Source organism: Gallus gallus, chromosome 3 (genome assembly GCF_016699485.2).
Source record: "Gallus gallus isolate bGalGal1 chromosome 3, bGalGal1.mat.broiler.GRCg7b, whole genome shotgun sequence".
In the NCBI taxonomy this organism is placed as follows: Eukaryota; Metazoa; Chordata; class Aves; order Galliformes; family Phasianidae; genus Gallus; species Gallus gallus.
The window spans coordinates 58,737,919-58,747,772 of NC_052534.1; positions in this window are offsets into that span (position 1 = coordinate 58,737,919).

Here is a 9,854-nt window from a genome sequence, read left to right on the forward strand (position 1 = left end):
TGTCAACAAAAAATTAAGTCCTGGACTTTCAGATAGGTGATGGAGACACAGATACTTTGTTTTAAATGGGTTTGAAGTGAATTCATTCTATTCTCGAGGAATTCCTATCAAACTAGAACTTCTGAGGACTCAGTAATTTCATGAGAAAAAAATGCCAGACTTCCTCCTGTTACAGCCATTTCCTCAGATGAATGGGACACATGACCTTACTCAGTGTGAGTCATATTTAATGTGTTTAACTATCACAATTTTTATACAAAAAAATCAATACAACGGTCCCTTATTCTCCCACACAGTGCTCTGTCATGTAGCTGCTATGATTCCCAGCACCAGCTGAGTTTGCCCTCTCCCAGCCTGTGCCACGGTGACGGTATTTTTGCCTAAGTATACAGACCTCACTACAAGCTAATATGCACTCATTAATGTAGCACACAGTTAATCACAATCTGGAAACCTCTTATCTTTGAAGGATGTGGAAACCAGCTCCAGAGCAGTGAACACAGCCAAGTTCTGGGCTGGTTTATGAAGTCTGCGACTCTCCCCTGGATTTATGTGGCATTTTCTTCTAATCTAATCTAATTACAAAAGCTCAGTAATGGAGCCAGAAAGCTTGGATTCCTGTCCTCATTCTGGACCTCTGAATAAATCTTTTCAAAATCTTCTAGCTTATTTTTTCAAAGCCAAGTGAGTACATCAGAATGAGAAATAGGCCCCGAACCTGGGCTTTTACCACCTTTACACTAAAACCCCACACCAAAATACTTTAGCTTAAGCTCATCTGCAAAGATAACAAAACCAAAAAATACCTTAAGATATTTGACATATTTGTTCTACAATTGTAAATGAAAACAGCGTGGATGTGATATAGCTTCTAACCTAATCCTTACTTTTTTTTTTCTTACAGTCTACAGGCTGATAGCTGAAAATAACAAAATTAGCTCTCATTTTCTTTTGTAGTCAAGGCAGGTGTCACGTAATTTGAGTGAGAGGGAATGGTGGAACTGTAAGCTCCTGTAGATTTGTATATGGCCGCTAGATGATGCTATATAACTTTTCAATCTCCATTACTTCCACAAGTAACTGAAAAAAATCAGAAGACTAGATTAAAACTTATTTTTAACACACAGATAAATATGCACATAAGCTAAATCTTTGCATTTAAGTAAAAAAAAATCCAGTTAGAATTTGTTAACAGATGGGTACAGTGAAAGAGTGCATCTGATTTTAGATCTCCTTGTGTTGGATCAGAACAGTTGTAGCAACATGATACTGAGTAAGTTTGAACAAACCTTTGCCAGTAAAAGGGCTTCCAAAGATGTTTTTTAAAGTAACTTTGCTCAGCAGTTTTTTATGCTAGATCAGGTATCAACTCTTCCTGCAGTCAGGATAAAACTTTAAGCTGGCTTAAACACTGTATGCCATGCTTTTACTGAGTCAGCTTGCTTTTGATCCAGATGAAACTTGTACTACCAAGTAATGTGGTGGTGCACAGGATTGGTATTAATAAATACACAACCACAGACAGAAAGGGACTAATGGCCAAATCCACACAGGAACTTTGCAGTACTCTTGTCATAAAATGAATCCAAAAGGCTGGTCTACAGAATGATTTATACTTCAGATTGGGCAAGGCAGTAAACATACATAAATACATATTACATTATGAATTAAGATAGGATTTTGGCCATCAAAGAGCAAGACAGATAAACTTGCAGGGGATAAGGTATGCATGGTGTTTTTTTATGCATTCCACGTTATTGTATCACTGTTCAAGCACTAACCAAGTAGTGAATCTGACGGATAGAGACAGAGATACAGACAAGACTTAGTACACATATTCATGAGCTTTTCAGCATTTAAAGAAATACCGCGAGGGACAGTCCCCAATTTTACTGTCTGGAAAGTAGACTAGCAGCTGTTTCTGCCCCTGGCAGGTACTGATCCTTGTGATTTCCAGAACTCTCTGCTCAGGGGACATAATTGTCTGCACACTATTACACTTATCAGGCAGACACAGAAATTACTCTGCCTTCATAGACGTGGTCAATTCACATCACTGGTGAAGGTCTCTGTTATCTTAATGCTCTTCCTAATTGGAAGGGTAATTGATAGTGGCATGTGGACTGAAGTTATGATTTAGATTTGCCTGAGAAAATAATGTCATTATTTCCCAAAGCTTTGGTAGTGATTACAAGGCTTAGCTTTAAAAGGCTCTTCACCAAGATCTGCAAAACACTCCCAAACTGTTTGTTTTCTGTTGTCTGATCAAACCTAAATGTTTCTCTTTTTTTCATTCATTTTTTGTTGGTTTTTTTGGTTTGTTTTTTTTTTTTTTGTTTTTGTTTTTGTTTTTGTTTGGGAGGGTAGGAAGGGGGTATTCTTGTTTGTTTTTGTGCTGAAGAACAGCAGTCTTATTCACCTTCTGTACTTTACAATACACCAGTCAAACAAATTCTGTGCACTGGATGGATGACAATGAATTCCTCGTTTTCAGGAATGTGACTGAGCCAGGATTTATGACTGATTGAATATTAGAGGTCTTTATGGGTAAAATTACCTCTTCCCTCATGCATAAATGTATTTAGTCAATCTGCTCATTTGCTTGAGGTTGAAAAGTACTAATGCACTTGGATTACAGTTGTTTTCTTGGCATAATTCATCCATTATGTGCTCTCAGATGGCACCAAACAACACATGGAAGTTAACAGCATCCCTTATCCCTTCTTGTCACATGCCATTTTAAGAGCGACCTTCTCTATCTCCGTTCCTGCACCTTGCACACACTTCCTCAATGGAAAGATGAGGGAGTCTGCTCCTTCCCAGACCCCTCTACTTCAGAGGTGTATTGGCCTTTGCCTGCTCCCACAAATCCTGTGTTTCTTCTTCAGAGCTCTGACAGACTTTGATTCACCACCACTACTCTATCCTTGTTGTGTAAAGTTTATCCACAAGTGCATTTGGGAGCTGAGAGACCACTCTTAGGTCTTGATTGGCAAAACAAGGCTGGATGGTGCTAAATGACATTCAGGAGACCTCTATTTCTAAAAAGCAATGTCATCTGACAGATATCTCGAATATTATGTTGCTGAGAAAATAAATAAAAAATACATCTAATTAAAATAACATTAATAAAAACATTCATTAACAACACTGATATTTTACAGAAGTAACAGAAAGTGTTTCTACTGTCAAGTTATTAAGACAGAAATACTTACATGCATTTTTCTTTTTCTTTACATGTGGGAAAATAGTTGTGCCTGTACAAGAAGTATTTTGCATATGATGAAAATCTTATGGCATTTCACTGATCCAAAACTTAGTAATCACAATGTTTTTAAGCCCATTGTTTGTCAGATCTGCTGTGAGGAAATTAAACTATTCAACATTTTTAAAAAGACTCTTGCACTCTGTTCTGTCATGTAAGCATCAGCCCACGGTGACCAGTTGCTGCTCTGCTTTCATTAGAAGAACCCACAGCATTTCTTTTATTATCCTAGTACAAAGAGAGTGCTTGTTCTTTCAGAACACCCAGAGAGAAGGGAGCAATTGTATGAGCTGCTAACTTCTTTGGAAGTGGATTTAATATTGATTTCAGACAGCTTGATCATACACCAGGCAGAACCTCATGTAGGCACTGCTGCTGTCAAATTTTTCAATTGAGCCTGATCAGAAGTACAATGATAAGAGTATAACTGGGGAACAGAAGCTGCTACCTCTTTCATGTGAGCTGGAGTTCTGATTTACTGCGTTCTCAATCTCAACAAGATTTTTTTATCTGTGATGTATTAAACTCACACTCACATCACAAATATTTTAATATGCAAATGAACTTTTGCACTCAATCCCTGAATACAACTTCTGATTCCCATGATAGGAAATAAAGTTTGTCTGCACTTGGGGATACCATTTTCTCTTCCATGAGTATTACTGCAACAGCAGTACACATCCAACACCCACCTTAGAGTTTCCTCTGTATGTACTAAAATGCTTTATGGAGAGATCAGTGTCCCCTTTTGTGCATGTAGGAAAACTATCAGATTTTGTTAGTATGCTAAGAATGATGCTAGCAAGAACTTTCCTTACTCTGTGAAGTCATAAAATGAGACTGCTTCACAGTTCTTCAATTTCACTTTGCAGAAGCGCAACATTGTTTTGGTATAAGTCTCTGTTGCATTATACAAACTGTACCCAATGTGCAATCCAATGCAACTGCTTTATTATAGTTTCAAAATTCTCACAGCCCAGAAAATCACAGCTGAAAGTCTAAAAAATAAACATAATCAAATCAGATTCATGCTTCACTGCTCAGAGTCCCACTGGCTCACAAAACATCCTTCAATGAGTGAGACCATCACTGCAGTAGTAGCAGAAGAAGCCAATTATTCTTTCTGAAAGAGAGATCCTGGACTCAAAAGAAGTATTCACATGTCTTTTTGTGGGCTTTAATGACAATGAAGCTTTCAGCACTGGAGTATTCAGTATTTCAAGCTATTAAAAATATGCTAAACTAAATGATAGAATTGACCTTTGTCTCATGGTTTTTCAATCATTACAGATGAATGCAAAGTGTGTGCAAATGAAAATTGGGTGAAAATGATTATTTAAAAAAAAGACAGCAACAGGAAAAGCACACAAACAAAAAATATTCTTTGATCTTATATGAGAGAAAGGATTTAACTTCTCTGAGTTAATCTGTTTCTTATAACTTTTTCCAGAAATAGATCTCAAGAGTAGGAGGGGAATAGATGTTAGCTAATATTATTATGAGATTATAGCACTGAAAGTCATCTGGTGCACCCAGCATGACATCAAACAGGAGAGCAGAGGGAATTTCTCTGCTCTGTGCATGAGACTTGGCAGTCCCAAGTGAGTACAGAGACCCTTCATTTCCAGAAGCTGTAGTAATTTCTCTCAAAATAAAAGCTTAATGATAAAATTTAGAACATCTGCTGTGCTACATTAAATGAATGTTATTGTGATTATAATTTTATACTTTTTTTCTGTCATACAAAAGTTTATTACATAGAGTCATAGAATCATTAAGGTTGGAAAAGACCTATAAGATCATCTAGTCCAACCACCAACCCGTCACAGCTGTGCACACTAACCACGCCCCAACTGCATGCAAATATAGCAAGGACAATTTCTACCTTAATAAAGTTCATTTGTAAAGACATTTTAAGAATTTGTAACATGATTCAGTAATGTGGTTCAAAATATTTCTTGGATTATATAAAGAATTTCAAGTGAACTGAACATTCTTTTTTTTATATAATCTTGACAGAAATAATCAGTGATTTGAAAAGATGCATTGCCTCTATAGAAGTTTATTTAGTTAAAAATTCTAAATTAAATCTGTCAGTATCCAAATTATGTGAACAATCCTATGCCAACTAACCTGAGACTTTGAGTAAAATGTCCATTGAAACTTAACATTTGGGACTGGCCATTTTAATAACAGTGTGACATTTGCAATTGACCTCAGTAGACTCAAATTCCAGAGGATTTTAAGGGAACTGTGAAGATCCCTGCAATATCATATGTGGTTGCTTCCTGCACTTGCCTCTTTCACAATCACAACACAGACTCGAGCAAGGGGCTAGAGGGCATGTTTAGAAAGATTGGATTTATAGGCTCTGAGAAGGCATGAGTTTGACACAAGGTAGGTTTGTGTGCTTCCTTATACCTCAGGAATGAGCAGAACCTGTGAGGCATCCTCTCGTGTATACGTATTTCATTAATAACTAATCAGTTAGACAGTTAGAAGCACTTAGAGTTATTACTGCCTTTGCTAACATGAATACCAAGCTAACTCTACAGCTCAGGCTCTAAGAAGGAGAGAGAAAGCTTCAGGCAATGCCCTTTCCAATTCAAAGGCTCTGCCTTAAGTTTAAGGGTACTCTTCAGTCACAGTCCCCAGTAAACTGTTATCTTGGACCTGTCCCACAGAGTTCTGGCTCTCCGTGGGCAGCAGTGCTGCTGTGACAGTGGGACACAGGCTCTCATAGCCTGGTACCCATCTCACCTGCCCTGTCCCTCTACCACTAACCCAAATGCTATTTCACCTCTAGTAAAACTGCAGCAGATAAATGTGTTGCCTTGAGTATTGTTACTCCACTGGAACTTGGAATGGCACTTATCAGGCTACAGGTACTTATCTCTCTATGCTTTTGCTAGATGCCAAGGATTCACAAGGGAGCAAGGTGGTAAAACAAAGCAGTCCTCCGGAGATCACCCTACAGGAATGAGGTCTCTCCTATTCCCATTTCCAGACCATATGAGACTATGGAAGCAGCTACAAAAACAACATACCACCTCTGATTTCACTGGTACTTCCATCAAGGCATAATGGCATGCTTAGCTCACTGAGGCCTGTGGAGAGGGGTTGCTGGTGGGTGAAGTACGGGTGAAGTCACCATAGAAACCGCCACAACTCTGGCCTTGCTTGCACAAAACTGCTCTCTAAAAGCCTGGGGAGAAAACAGAAGCCAGTGTAGGCACAATCTGTCTGCAACTCAGAGCCTCACAAAGCAATACTGGTACACAAAAGGAAGTATAATTGAGCCAAATTATTTTCTCAATTGCTGTTCTCACATGCAGTCCCTGAATCTGAAGCCATGCATCAAACCCCTAATGTGTAATTCTGGAAACAGAGCTTATTCCACGCAGGAATGCTTACATGTATCAGGTGGAAAGCCTGATATCCTAGTTTTACTATTTTTTTGTTTGCCAGAAGCTCTCTTATTTCTCAACAAGCAACTGGACATTATGTAAGAAGCTTGGCTATGATCCAAGATGCAGATAATGTCATAATACACATGCTAGAAAGTCCAACAAACTGATAAACAAAGGAACTGATTCACTATTGATTTATTAATTTTTAGCTTGTGTAAGTACAGTGATTTTTTGCTAGTCTTTGCAAGTATAAATTAGCAAATAAAATGTCAAGCTCTACTCATCATATTCAATAGCCATTAAGACATAGCAATGGAAAACTTATTTTCAAAATGACTTATGATGAGCTCTTACAGGCATTCAGGAGCATAAAGAACAAAGTTGCCAACATTTTCAAAAATTCTAGTCCAAGAGTTATCTCCAAAAAATAGCATTACGCTAAAAAATGGCTTAGGTATGGACAAAGATCCATTGACTCTGATAATGTGATGCCACCTGGAAGTCACAGCAACAAGATATGGTCCCAGTCTGAACAATTATACAAATCCATATGTAATCAAACCAACAGCCCAAATTAACAAAAAGGAAATAAAATCAATTAATTGGAGTATAAATAAATAGAACAAAACTAATTAAATGTAGGCTGCTTCTTAACCTGTTCACTGTCTTTCAAGATCAAGGTCTAAGTCTCCTCATACTCAGAGGGAAACTGGGCACCAGAGCAGCTCTGTGGCTTTACAGCTTCATTTCACACTTACCTGACAGACACAATGGCCAACTGCTGGAGTGTAACAGAATAATCAAGAAACATCACCAATCTACAGCATGACCTTGTTTCTTCCAACCTTTTCTCAGGCACAGAAGAAGGAGGCTGTAAATGCCCATGGGTGCCGTAACCACTAAAATCACTTATTTTAAGCTATGGAGTGCAATGTGATAAGAATATCTGCAGCGTGACTGAACAAGTCATGATGAGGACTTCAGACATTACAATGTGTAACAACTCCCATGTATTGAACACAGGTCACTGCTTGGTATGATGCAGTGGTGCTGGCTGGTAATACACAAACAGGAAGAGAGATCCACAGAGCTTTCTCAGGGAGAAAGAAGGCAAACCCCAAAACACAGCCTGCTCACCAGTAACTTCTCTTAAGAACATCCTTTAAGCAGTAGAAAAGAGCTCTGACGTTGCCTTCAGTCATTTCCTTCATATCTGAAACCTCTCTCTGGAAATGGCTACTTGAGCCTGCAGGTAATGTGCTAGAGTTCAAACAGGAATGTTGTTTTTCTTTAGCAGTCTCCAAGCATGCTATATAAATTGCAATGAGACAAGGGACAAGGCTGATTAATCCAAAGATATTCTATATTTTGGCTTTCATTCCTACATTCTTAGCCATTAGATTTTCTGTAGAGTTCCTCTCCTGTCAGCCTCATTAAATAACTAATGAGCTTTAGGTACAAATGCAATATATAGCCTATGCAGATGTATGTATGCATGGTAGGATTTATGCAAGTTTGGTGCAATTCTAGCTTCTGAATAAGGAAAAAAGAAGAGACTCAAAGGAATGTTACAGGAAACAGTGATACAAAAAGGCTGTTGGGTTTTTTGTTGTTTTTATTCTTTTCTTGTAAATAATATCTTAAGTTCTAAATTTATAAATTATTAAAAATAAAAATCAAGTCGTTCTGGTAGCAGAAGGTATAATAAGTCCAGGAGAGGCAGAGGGATCCTGCTATGAACTGTTTTTTTTTCATCAGGAATAGTTGAGAGGCACTGGTCTGTTTCAGGGCATGCTCATTCCTGAACAATAGGTACAATTGATTTCTCTAGGAAAAAAAGGCAGGTACATAAAACTTCAGTCTTCAGAAAGCCAGAATGAAATATTGGACAGCAAAAATAGAAGAAAGCCTTTATTTTATCACTACAAGAAACTGAGTCCTAATAATCAACAGACCTAACTTCATTTAGTTTTATTCTCTACCATCAGAGCCAAAGATTTCTCTAATCTTAATTTCATTTTTTGTATCATGTAATCCATCATGAGACTAAGAAATTACCCAGGTGTTGGAATTCATGAGCTGAGCAGACTAAGACCTACGTGACACAGCACATGGCAAGCAGCCTTCCTGAGTTGGGATATGAGAGATCCATTATGAATATGGAGACTGATGCCAGTGGGTCATATATAACAGTTTCCTTTTCATAGTGGCAAAAAGTGGCACTACCTCCTTCTCTCAATGGTATGAATATCAGGAATTTCAGGGTGCAGATAGCATCCCTGTGCCCTTGGTAGGGTTTGTGCATACGAGGGTGCAGCTGAACAGAAGGTGCAACTTCAATGTGCTGTGCTATAGCAGCCTCTGGCTGAGGAGCAGATGCTACAGAGCAAGAGGATGAGGAAGAAGGAGAGAGATGTGACAACCAGGGTCACTGTTGTTTTATATAATGATATGGTCAAATGTGTATGCCAAAATAAGCATGCTCGAAAGAACTATTTTCTGCTGCTTATTTTATTATTTTTCAATTATCTCAATTTGGTGCTGCACAATTCTGCTATGCAGTATATCTAAAAAGCTTTTCCATTTCCAGATAAATAGGAAAGAAGGACCATAATAAAGTATTAATTGTTTATCCCCAGACTACTGCTTGGTACAATAGACATTAGTGCCATTTAGTGAACATATTAGAAATAGGTGAATTGAAGTCTCAGACTTTCAGTTTTCCAGGGACAGAATAAAAGGACTATGGTCTGATGTATAATTAGTGGTGTCCAGCACATCTCCTTGAGCAGGGAGATAAGATGGAGCCTGCGCCAACTGGGGTGGTGCCAGCACCATGCAGATAGCACAGCACGCTCCAGTGCCTCCTCTTTCTGCCCCAGCATAACCCACTGTATTCCCAAGAGGGCAGAAGAGGTGAGTAAGCAATGTGGCCAAAGTACAGCAGCCAGAGCTCTTCCTGGAAAAGCATCCTGTTTGAAAAGCTTCTGAAATCTGCTGGTAAATTTTTTTTTTACCGCAGGCTAGGAGGCCATACTTGGAGCATACTTTTAGGGTGTTATATAAGGCAATTCTCAACTTCACCTTAGAAAAAACACTTACATGACTTAAACCAAAACTGTGCTTGGAGGAGAAATTCCCCATCCCCTGTCTCTTTCTGTCCCTCTTTGAGTCCAGTG